This window comes from Fundulus heteroclitus, chromosome 18 (assembly GCF_011125445.2).
Source record: "Fundulus heteroclitus isolate FHET01 chromosome 18, MU-UCD_Fhet_4.1, whole genome shotgun sequence".
NCBI classification, from domain to species: domain Eukaryota; kingdom Metazoa; phylum Chordata; class Actinopteri; order Cyprinodontiformes; family Fundulidae; genus Fundulus; species Fundulus heteroclitus.
In genome coordinates, this window is record NC_046378.1 from 245,270 (window position 1) to 258,204 (window position 12,935).

The 12,935-nt window shown below is 46.1% G+C and overlaps 1 protein-coding gene across 2 annotated transcripts in view; it reads left to right on the forward strand.

The window, feature by feature from the left end:
- Positions 1–11,495: 11,495 nt before the first annotated feature.
- tpst1 (tyrosylprotein sulfotransferase 1) overlaps positions 11,496–12,935 on the forward strand; it is a 58,126-nt gene continuing 56,686 nt past the window's right edge. For both annotated transcript variants that reach the window (XM_021324633.2, XM_012878732.3), the window contains exon 1: positions 11,496–11,734. The gene's annotated coding sequence lies outside the window, so the exon portion shown is untranslated. The remainder of the gene's footprint in view (positions 11,735–12,935) is intronic.

Consider the following 12,935-nt stretch of genomic DNA (forward strand, 5'->3'; position numbering starts at 1 on the left):
TAATGTGTGAATATAGGGTATCTTGGTGTGATAATCATGTGAGCTGTCCCAGTTCTAACCATCTAAAGACACAGTAAAACTCCCTTTTGGGAGTGGTTGCCTAGTGGTTAGAGCAGCACGGTTGCAAGTACCCAACTACCTGCACTCTGGGTCCCTGAGCGACCCTTAACCCGCACAGTGGCAACCTACTGCTCCCCAACAGTCCCTCCTACCAACCTGTTGAATAATCATCCATGAGGAGGCACACCAGATTTGGTGAGGATCCAATGATGTGTCAGGGAGATACAGCCTTTTAAGTAATCTATTTGGCGCCACTGATCCCAATGAAGCTGCTGGGAGGTTGACCAAGATCATTCATATCCAGTTTGAAGCAAATATCAACATGTTTTGTTGGATCATAACTTGCTTAAAGTTGCTGTGTGATAGAGTGTAAAATGAAGACGAGTTAAATTGGTAACCTCCTGTTCTAAGTTTGTGAGGCTAAAGTGATATCATCATATTAGCATGTGAATGTTGTGAGTTATTATGCAACACAGTTATTACAGTTTTGTCCTTGATGGTGAGAAGTCAGACTTTGAGGTTTGGCCACGCCCACATGCTTTCATGCAGCAAAAAATGTTTGATCATTTTTGACCTCTTATGTCTTATACTGAGTGATACTGAAGTCACTACGTCAAAAGCTGTAGGAGTTTGCTCAGATACAACGTATGTAGATGGGTGAAAATGGCATATTTGATCCAAAATGGCCAATTTCCTGTGTGGTTTGGACCATCATTCCAAAAGACTTTTTTGTAGGTGCTGAGAAATTACATATTTGTAGCCGAATTTCATAATCCTCGGTCAAGGTATGGCTTGGGCCTGAATATTTTAATTCAATTCAATTCAATTTTATTTATATAGCGCCAAATCATGAAACATGTCATCTCAAGGCACTTTACAAAGTCAAGTTCAATCATATTATACAGATTGGGTCAGATTATACAGATTGGTCAAAAATGTCCTATATAAGGAAACCAGTTGATTGCATCAAAGTCCCGACAAGCAGCATTCACTCCTGGGGAACCGTAGAGCCACAGGAAGAGTCATCTGCATTGTACATGGCTTTGCTGCAATCCCTCATACTGAGCAAGCATGAAGCGACAGTGGGAAGAAAAACCACCCATTAACGGGAAAAAAAACCTCCGGCAGAACCGGGCTCAGTATGAACGGTCATCTGCCTCGACAGACTGGGGTTACAGAAGACAGAACAGAGACACAACAAGAGAAACAAAAAAGCACAGAAGCACACATTGATCTAGTAATCTGTTCTACATTAGATGGTAGTAGCGGGTGAGCCGTCTTCTCTGGATGATGTCACAGTTAACAGAACGCCAGACCAGGTGTACCTACTATGAAGAGAAAAGAGAGAGAACAGAAAGTTAAAGCAGAAATGACAACACATAATGCATAACTGAAGAACAGTAGAACTCAATATAGTGAGAAAATTAGATCCTGATATACTCCAGTAACCTAAGCCTATAGCAGTAAAACTATAAAGGTAGCTGAGAGTAACATGAGTCACTAGTTATAATTTTTGTCAAAAAGAAAAGTTTTAAGCCTAGTCTTAAAAGTAGACAGGGTGTCTGCCTCACAGACCAAAACTGGGAGTTGGTTCCACAGGAGAGGAGCCTGATAGCTAAAGGATCTGCCTCCCATTCTACTTTTAGAGACTCTAGGAACCACCAGCAGACATGCGGTCTGAGAGCGAAGTGCTCTGTTAGGAACATACGGGGTAATCAGAGCTCTGATATATGATGGAGTTTGATTATGAAGGGCTTTATACGTTAGAAGAAGAATTTTAAATTCTATTCTTGATTTAACAGGAAGCCAATGAAGGGAAGCTAAAATTGGAGAAATATGATCCCTCTTGTTGATTTTCATCAGAACTCTTGCTGCAGCATTTTGGATCAGCTGAAGGCTTTGAACTGCATTTTGTGGAATTCCTGATAGTAAAGAATTACAATAGTCCAGCCTTGAAGTAACAAATGCATGGACCAGTTTTTCAGCATCACTCCTGGACAGAATGTTTCTAATTTTGGCGATATTCCGGAGGTGAAAAAAGGAAACTCTGGAAACCTGTTTAATATGGGATTTAAATGACATGTCTTGGTCAAAAATAACACCAAGATTTTTTACTTTATTACCAGAGGCCAGGTTAATGCCACCCAGATTAAGTGATTGGTTAAGAAGTTTATTTTTTGAGGACTCTGGCCCAAAGATTAAAACTTCGGTCTTGTCAGAATTTAGATGCAGGAAATTTAAAGTCATCCAGCTTTTGATGTCATCAAGACATGACTGCAGTCGAAGTAATTGATTGGATTCATCAGGATTTATGGATAAATATAGCTGAGTATCATCAGCATAACAGTGGAAATTAATCCCATGCTGTCTGATAATTTTGCCTATCGGAAGCATATATATAGTAAAGAGAATTGGTCCAAGGACTGAACCCTGTGGTACTCCACAGGTGACCCTAGAGTTTGAGGAAGATTTATTATTAACATGAACAAATTGAATTCTGTCTGACAGATAAGATTTAAACCAGCCTAATGCTTTCCCCTTAATCCCTACAGTATGTTCAAGTCTTTGTAGGAGAATATTGTGATCAACTGTATCAAACGCAGCACTGAGATCTAACAGGACAAGTATAGACACAAGTCCATTATCTGAGGCCATGAGAATATCATTAGTGACCTTCACCAGAGCTGTTTCAGTGCTATGATGAGCTCGGAAGCCTGACTGAAACTCCTCAAGTAGGTCATTACTTTGTAAATGTTCACAAAGTTGATTAGCAACTACTTTCTCAATAATTTTAGATAAGAAAAGAAGATTAGATATAGGTCTGTAATTTACTAACTCATCTTGATCAAGAGAAGGTTTCTTAAGTAAAGGTTTAATAACAGCTACTTTCAAAACCTGTGGTACATATCCATTTACTAAGGATAGATTAATCATGTCTAAAATAGTGCCACTGATCAAAGGGAATATGTCCTTAAACAACTTGGTTGGGATTGGGTCTAACATACAGGTAGAAGGTTTAGATGAAGCTAAAATTTTAGATAGCTCAGAAAGCTCTACTGCTTCTAAACAGTTCAAACACTGCGCAGATTCTAAAGATTCCTCCAATGCTGCCTCACTTACTGAGGACGAGGTAATCATGTTTGGGAGGATGCCAATTATTTTATTTTTAATGGCATCAATTTTATTTATGAAGAATCCCATAAAATCATTACTACTGAGAGCTAAGGGAATGGATGGATCAACAGAGCTGTGGCTCTGGGTAAGTTTGGCAACTGTACTAAAGAGAAATCTAGGATTATTTTTATTCTCTTCAATTAATGATGAAAAATATGCTGCTCTAACTCTGCGGAGGGTCTTGTTATACAACAATAGTCTGTCCCTCCAGATTAAGTAGGATTCCTCTTGGTGTGTAGAGCGCCATTTTCTCTCCAATTTCCTAACATTGTGCTTCAAGGAACGCAGCTCTGAATTAAACCAAGGAGCCAGCTTCCTGTGAATAATCACCTTCTTTTTCAAGGGAGCTACATTGTCTAATGCAGAACGCAATGAGGAAGTCACATTGCTAGCAAAGGTATCGATTTGTGAATGGGAAGAAACAGCAATGCTGCCATCTACAGGGCATTTCTGCAATACTGAGGATATTAAAAAGGGGACAGGCTCTTTAAGTTTTGATACAGCATTATCCGATAAAAATCTACTATAATGGAACCCTCTTTTGGGGGTGGAGAATTCAGTTAGATTAAACTCAAATGTTATTAAAAAATGATCAGACAGGACAGGGTTGTGAGAGAATACTGTTAATTCTTCACAATCAATGCCATATGTCAGAACAAGGTCTAAAGTATGGAGCCGAGAGTGCGTCGGTTCATGCACATTTTGAGCAAAACCAATTAATTCTAGGATAGTTTTAAAGGCTACACTAAGGTTATCACATTCAGTATCAACATGGATGTTAAAATCACCCACTATAATAACCTTATCAGTATTTAACACCAAATCAGATAAGAAATCTGACAACTCATCCAAAAACTGAGTGTAAGGGCCTGGTGGACGATACAAAACAACAAACAGAAGAGGTTTTATTGCTTTGCAGTTTGGATGAGGGAAACTGAGGGTTAAATGTTCAAAAGAACTGTAGTTATTAATTGGCCTGGGTGTGGAAATTGCAGTAAATCGTAAAAGACAATTTCTCACTTTGAGCACACGAGATGCGTGTGTCGTTTATTTCAATAGGAAAAACACAGAGCTCCAAAATGGCGCTCTCCAGCAACAACAAAAGCCTGGGGCTACACGTCATCACCCTTCTTAACATTTAAAGGGACCGCGATCCCTGAACAGCTATACTTACATGAAGTAACTACAGGCAGAACAAAGTGCTGTGTCTAGTATGAACGGTATGTAGAACCATACTTAATAACAAAGGTGAATTATGTCAATCACATTCACTACACACGTCCCCCCAGAATTCACCCTATCAGAAGTAAAACCAACAGTCAACGGGGAGGTGGGCGTATTAACCGTCCACAACGGCTGTGCCGTACCGGAGGTCGATGAGACCCTACTGCGGCAGGAGTCCCGTCATGACACAGGCGTGGGGCATGGCGCGTGGGAGGCCTGGGAGGGAGGGGAGTAGGGGGTTGGGGCAGAGTTGGAGGCCGTCCGCGTCGTGGGGGTTGGGCCAGGTCAACGGGCCCGGCCACATCTAAGTGAGCCGGTTTGAGACGGTCAATGGAGATTCGCTCCGGTTTGCCGCCCATGTCCACCACAAAATGTTTGTCCCCTGCCTCCAAAACACGGAATGGGCCCTCGTAGGGCGGGCGTAGCGATCCTCTGTGGGCATCGTGGCGAATGAAAACATAGTCAGCCGTCTGAAGCCCAGTGGGAATGTGCGACTGAGGGAGGCTGTGACGGGAAGTAGGGACAGGTGTGAAAAGCCTCGCATTGTCCAATAGCGTTGACCGCTGGAGAGTAGCGGACCAAGGAACCGTGGTGCTAGGGACAAAATCCCCTGGGACCCGCAGTGGCTGTCCATAAACCAGTTCGGCGGATGAGGACTGTAAGTCCTCTTTTGGTGCGGTCCTGATGCCCAGCATCACCCACGGGAGTTTGTCGACCCAGTTGCCGTCTTTGAGGCTGGCACGCAGGGAAGCCTTCATTGACCTATGAAAACGTTCACAGAGTCCGTTAGCCTGCGGGTGATACGCAGTCGTGCGGTGGAGTTCCACCCCGAGGCTCTGTGCGACAGCGTTCCACAGCTCAGACGTGAACTGTGCGCCTCGATCAGAGGATATATCCGAAGGGGTGCCGAAACGAGCAACCCAGGTTCCGAGAAAGGCCCGTGTCATCTCAGCAGTTGCCGCTGAGGTCAGTGGCACAGCCTCAGGCCAGCGGGTGGTCCTGTCAACCATAGTCAACAGGTATGTGAACCCGTGCGAAGATGGCAGAGGGCCGACCAGATCCACATTCACATGGTCAAAACGTCTCTCTGGAACCGGGAACAACTCAAGTGGGGCTTTAGTGTGACGGTGCACTTTGGCCCGTTGGCACTCAACACAGGTGTTAGTCCAGTCCCTAACGTCCTTCTTGAGGCCGTGCCAGACAAACTTTGCCGCAACTAGTCTCTGCGACGCTTTCGAACCTGGGTGGGAGAGGCCATGGATGGCATCAAAAACTTGTCGTCTCCATCTTGTGGGAATTATTGGCCGAGGGCTGCCTGTGGAGACGTCACACAGGAGCGTGGTGCCGGCATCTCCAAAAACCACGTCCTCGATCTGCAGCCCTGTAGTTGAGGTCCTCAGGAGTTGGACGTCCGGGTCTGTGGTCTGATCTGCTGACATTTGGTGGTAGTCCAAACCAAGATGGACCGCCCCTGCCACAGCCCGTGACAGGCAGTCCGCCACGTAGTTGTTCTTCCCAGCAACATGTTGCAAGTCCGTAGTAAACTCTGAAATGTAGGACAGATGGCGTTGCTGGCGGGCAGACCACGGCTCAGCCACCTTGGCCATGGCAAAAGTCAGTGGTTTGTGGTCCACAAAAGCAGTGAAATGTCGACCTTCCAGCAGGGAACGAAAATGTCTGATGGCGAGGTAGAGACCCAGCAGCTCCCGGTCAAAAGTACTGTACTTCCGCTCGCTGGGACGCAGCTGACGGCTAAAGAAAGCCAGTGGCTGCCAGGCCCCGCCTACCCACTGCTCGTAGACAGCACCGACAGCGTAGTCCGAGGCGTCCGAGGTGATGGCGATGGGGGCTGTTGAAGAAGGATGCGCCAGCATGGTGGCCTTCGCCAGGGCTGCCTTGGTGGCAGCAAAAGCCTTTTCCCTGCTGTCTGACCAGTCCACAAGGTGCTTGGGCTTACCTTTCAAGGCCTCGTGCAAGGGCCGCATAAGCTGAGCAGCTCGAGGGATGAAACGGTGGTAAAAATTCACCATGCCGAGGAACTCCTGCAGGGATTTGACAGTGAGCGGGCGTGGGAACCTTGTTACTGCCTCCACCTTTGATGGGAGAGGGACAGCACCGTCCTTAGTGACTCTGTGCCCCAGAAAGTCAATGGTGGAGAGACCAAACTGGCACTTAGCGGGGTTGACAATTAGCCCATGCTGGCTAAGTCGCTCAAAAAGTGTTCGGAGGTGCGCCAGGTGCTGAGACTTGGACGTGCTCGCTACGAGGATGTCATCCAAGTACACAAAAAGAAAAGGTAGGTCCCGTAGAACAGAGTCCATAAGGCGTTGAAAAGATTGGGCGGCGTTTTTAAGGCCGAATGGCATACGCAGGAACTCAAAAAGACCAAATGGCGTGATCACGGCTGTTTTGGGAATGTCCAGCGGGTGCACCGGCACCTGATGATATCCCCGGACGAGGTCCACCTTGGAAAAAATCACCTTGCCTGCCAGGTGAGCTGAAAAGTCCTGTATGTTCGGGACTGGGTATCGGTCAGGCGTCGTTGCCTCATTGAGCCGCCGGTAGTCTCCACACGGGCGCCAGCCGCCACCCGGTTTGGGGACGATGTGAAGGGGTGATGCCCAAGGGCTGTCGGAACGACGGACTATACCCAGGCGTTCCATATTTGCAAATTCAGCCTTTGCAACGGCAAGCTTGGTCGGGTCGAGGCGCCGAGCACGGGCGTAGACGGGTGGACCAGTAGTGGCGAGATGGTGCTCCACACCATGCTTTACGGCGGATGCAGAGAAAGTGGGCTGAGTGAGCGTTGGGAACTCGGCAAGCAGACGGTGGAAGTCATCTGAGGCTGAGAGCATGCTAGACAGTCGTATGGAGTCAGTCCCGCTGAGCGTGCACGTATAAGAACAAAATGTGACGGCGTCAATCAAACGGCGGTTCTTTACATCCACCAACAGTCCGTGTGCACACAGAAAATCGGCTCCGAGGAGGGGATTTGAACACAATTCAACGTACCTCGTGCCGTACGTGCGGATGGGGCTACCATTTGCAGCTTCCATAGGGGGGCCGTGGTTGTCAGTCACCATGTCCAAACGGGTTGCGGGCAGGACGCTCCTCTGTGCTCCCGTGTCGCACAGGAAACGTCGTCCGGAGATGCTATCACGGATGAAAAGCAGCCTGCCTACGCGGCCGACACTCATGGCCACTACTGAGCGTCGGCCCTGGCATTTCCCGACCCGCCGAAACTGCATGGCGAACGACATTTTTTAGCCTTGGGTCCAAACTTGGCATGATAAAAACACAAGCCTGGAGACTGTTGGGGGCCAGAAGACTGCTGCCGACGAGAAGTGGATGCAGCGACGAGCGTGGAGTCGTCCAGCGGCACAGGATCGATGTGTGTGGGAAAAAACGCGGCCACACAATGTCCCTGACTTGCCAGGAAGAATTTGTCAGCCTCTTCAGCCAGCCTCCGACAGTCAGTGATTGTGGTGTTGGCTAGTGCAGCCCTGACTTGGGAAGGCAGCTGACGTAGAAAAAGTTGGATAAAAAGAAAATCGGGACTGTGCTCGCCCAAGAGATCCAGCATACGGTCCATGAGCTCAGATGGTTTGCTGTCACCCAGTCCTTGAAGGGAGAAAAGCCTGCTGGCTCTCTCAGCGTCTGACAGTTCAAAAGTTTTCAACAGGTGGGCTTTTAGTGCTGTATACTTCTCAGTTGCTGGAGGGTTTTTAAGAAGACTGACCACTCTGGACGCTGTTGAATTTCCAAGAGCCGACACAACGTAGTAGTACTTTGTTGCATCCGTGGTGATGTCACGTAACGCGAACTGCGCTTCAGTCTGGGCGAACCATGCCGACGCCGACGATTCCCAGAATTCGGGGAGCTTGAGGGTAACAGCGTTCGCGGTCATGGTCGTGGAGTGTCTCTGGATACGTCCAGCAGACTAACGTCGGGGTCACCAGTGTGGAAATTGCAGTAAATCGTAAAAGACAATTTCTCACTTTGAGCACACGAGATGCGTGTGTCGTTTATTTCAATAGGAAAAACACAGAGCTCCAAAATGGCGCTCTCCAGCAACAACAAAAGCCTGGGGCTACACGTCATCACCCTTCTTAACATTTAAAGGGACCGCGATCCCTGAACAGCTATACTTACATGAAGTAACTACAGGCAGAACAAAGTGCTGTGTCTAGTATGAACGGTATGTAGAACCATACTTAATAACAAAGGTGAATTATGTCAATCACATTCACTACATGGGACTAATTAATAAATCAGACTGAAAGATGGTTGCCACTCCTCCTCCTCTTCCCACAGATCTGGGAATGTGGAAATTTGAATAACTGGAGGGGGTTGACTCATTTATACTAACGTAGTCCTCTTGTAGCCAGGTTTCTGTGAGACAAAACAAATCAATCTGATTATCAGAAATCAATTCATTAACTAACAAAGTCTTTGGAGGGAGAGACCTTATATTTAATAGACCACATTTTATTATTTTATTTTTAGGTTCAAGGTGAACCATATTGATTTTTATTAGGTTTTTATGATTTGTTCCTTTTAGATCAGTTTTTGATCTGTTAAGTTTTGGCCGTGGGAAAGACACCGTCTCAATAGGATAATGGATGGGTAACAGTACAGAAGCTGCAGAGAGGTGTGTTAAACTACGGCTCTGCTTCCTGGTCTGGACCCTGGGTTGTCAGCATTTAGGAGAACTAATAAATCCGGCCAGATTCCTAGAAAGAAGAGCTGCACCATCCAAAGTAGGATGGATGCCGTCTCTCCGGATCAGACCAGGTTTTCCCCAGAAAGTTCTCCAGTTATCAATGTAGCCCACGTCGTTTTCTGGACACCACCTAGACAACCAGCGGTTGAATGATGACATGCGGCTAAACATGTCATCACTGGTCAGATCAGGCAGGGGACCAGAGAAAATTACAGAGTCCGACATAGTTTTAGCAAACTCACAAACCGAAGCAACACCAACTTTGGTGACCTCTGATCGGCGTGACCGGGTGTCATTACCGCCAGCGTGAATAACAATTTTGCGGTATTTACGCTTATCCTTAGCCAGTTAATGTTGTTAGGGGGCTCTGTGGAGGAAATAGGCCATGCTCACCAAATGTTGGGCTGAATTCCTGTATGGGGTTGGACTAGGATCGATCATATTGATTTTGGTACGGATCTGATGATCTATGTCAAAATCAGAGCCAAATGTATGGTCCTGACATGTTGTCGTACTTAGCCACGCCATCCAATGAAAACTGTCTGTGGTCTGAAGGAAGTAAGACCAACATGTTATCTGTCTTCTTACATCATTTCAAGTTGATGAGGTCAATAGGGTGTTTCCAACCGAAAAAGTGACTTCATGTTTCCAGGGGGCGTGGCTTGGATGATGTCAGTCAGCATAGGGTCGTTGGTCATCTGAGAGGGATCAATAATACCAGGTTTGATTCAATTCAGCGTTTCTACGTGAAAGTTACAGTGTTTCGGATTTTTTGTCGAGTACGTAAAGTTCGCTGCTTGGCCATGCCGCCTAAACATTTTGGAAAACTCAAGATTTTGATCACTTTTAATCCCCCTTGCCTTAACTGCATACTGAGTAAATTTGAAGCTGATAGCTAAAAATCCCTGGAGGAGTTTGTTAAAGTTCGAAATGTGTAAATGTCAAAAATCGGCCTTTGACCCAAAATGACCGACTTCTTGTTGGTTTTAAGGCATAACTCCAACATACTTTTTTATTGGTTGAGGAGAAAACGAGGAATATGGAGCATCGTGTACATTTATACTTTGGTACCGGTTTCACATACAAGGAATTACTAAATCTTTTTAGCACATAAGCATTAAATCATCTGGTGACCCCCAAGAGGTGTCTTGCGACCCCCGCCTTGGGAACCCCTAATCTAGAAAATAACCCATTGATTCTCCATTGAACCATACACAGCAACACCATGGTCATTGAACCAGCTTTTGGGATCTTTGGCTGTGTGGGTCGGTACCAAATCCTATTGGAAAATGAAATCAGCATCTCCATAAAGCTTGCCAGCATAAGGTAGATGGCTGTGTTGCTGTTGACTTCTGGAAGCCCAATGGACCAGCACCAGCAGATGACGTGGTACCCCAAATAATCACTGACTGGAAACTTCACACTAGACTTCAAGCAACATGGATTCTGTGCCTCTTCACTCTTCTTCCAAACTCTGGGACATTGATTTCCAAGTAAAATACAAACTCAACTTTCTTCTGAAAAGAGAACCCCTGACCACTGAGCAACAGTCAAGTTTTTCCCCCTATGTACTACATTTGTAGGCCACGTGTAGGATTTGTCTGTGATGTGCTGAGCCTAACCAAGGTCCACTCCCTGTGAAGATCCCAAATTATTGAACAGATTTTGCCTGACGATCCTCTGAAGGCTGTGGTCAGGGTTGTAGCCCTTTTCAAACCATGCTTTTTCCTTTCACTCAATTTTCTGTGAATATGCTTGGATACAGTCCTCCATGAACCCACTTCTTTTGTAGCTTTCTTCTGAACATCTGCCCAGTCAGCAGTCATCCCTATGATTGTGTAGCCTACTGATCCAGACTGAGACACTGGAGGCTCCGGAAATCTTTGCAGGTGTTTGGAGTTAATAAGCTAAATAAAATCTGTGCAACACAACGAGTTCCCAATATTTTAAAATTTCACACTATTCTAAATTTCTAGGAAACAGTATTTTGGGTCGTCATTATCTGTAAGTCATAACCATCAAACAAACATTACAACAAATAAATGCTTTATATATTTTACTCTGTGTGAATTAAATATATCTAATTGTTTCCCTTTTTGGAATGAGTGACAAAGTTCATGGAACCCTTTTACGACATTCTCATTTTATGAATATCTCCGAAAGACTACTCTGTCACAGTTAGTCTGTCTAGCAAGCGAGGAAATGAAGCTGTGCTTTTAAATCGACTTTGGTTCCGCCCACTCGCTGACGTATCGACCAATCAGCAGCTCTGACACACAGCTTTGTGAGAGTTATTGACTTATCACAGCTCTCCTTTCAGCAGCAGTCGAGCTCCCCGGTTGGAGCAGTCTGCTTGGTTTCTGACTCAGTTAGTCCACCACCACCAGCGCAACAACCCGAGAACCGTGCGGTCTAGACGGCTGCTGGGCGCTGAAGAATGTCCGGAAAGTGACTCAGAAAGGCGGCGGGACTACCTGGACCCTGATGCTGGATTCCTTGGAAGTTTTCTCGCTGGCTAACCCGGCTTCTCCTGCGCCGTATCCGCACCGTTAGGTAGGTGTTTTTTTTTTGGCGCTGTGCTGCTGTACGACCCTCCCAGCTCCCCGCTCCTCTCCCTAAGCTGCGGAGCTGCGACAATTAAAGTCACATTTTTGGCAGACGCTTTGAACAGCCGTCATATATTTGGGTGTTTTACACGCGCTACCCTGACTGGTAAACGGAGGTTACATAATTGCTGGGGAAGTGGGGGGGTTGGCATGTTCAGGGGGAACGGGCTGGAAAATTAGCCCGGCTCATACGCGCACATATTGAGCTGTTGACAAAAACATGCATGATGACAGATTACTCCATTACATGCAGTCCTCACGAGGAAGTGGCGCCGAGGCGCTTTACCATTATGGGCTTTAAATATCGGCGTAGTGGGCTAATATGCCTTTAACAGCATTACAGACGTTTCATTAATTGTACTCGCTTTTTAAGCCCCCTCCGTTGGATGGTGTTTGGCTGTGTGCTGTTCAGCATTTCACTTCAACCCAGCCAAAACTATTTAATCCCACTAATTTATCATTTCTGTCACACACACACACACACACACACACACACACACACACACACACACACACACACACACACACACACACACACACACACACAGGACTGTGGTACCAGTTTAATACCCGAGCCGAATGAACCACAGGATCTAGACACTGTTCTACATTCTGTACATGATTGTCTCTTTACTGATAAACGGTGTGGGTAAATGGCAGAACTTTAAGAGTTGGGTTATGCGCTGACAATTAATGAATAATGGGATCTGTCAGGAAGTCATTATGATCATTCTGCCTGAGCTAATCACTGCATTCATATTTACGGCAGTAATAAGCAGTAACAGCTGGCCCGATGTGGAAGAGGGACATAGTATCAGGCTAAGCCCCCCACCGCCCCTCCCACGTTGGGCATTATAGATATTTTATTTCCAGTATACTTCCATACACGTTACTTGTCTTATTGCGTGTGCAATTCCAGCCAGGACATCTAGGAAATGTCCTAGATGACATCTGGGAGGATGTGTGATCTGGTGCCAACCCACAGGTTTACAGGAGTGAATGTCTGGGAAAAAAAAAACAAAAAAAAACATCACAGAGCTACCAGAGGGCTGAGAAAACAGGATCCAATGGCCGGGAGGATCCAGGAGCCCATATGCTGCATGCAGGTGGTCTGGATACCATAGAGAGGGACTGAGGTCCAATTCAGA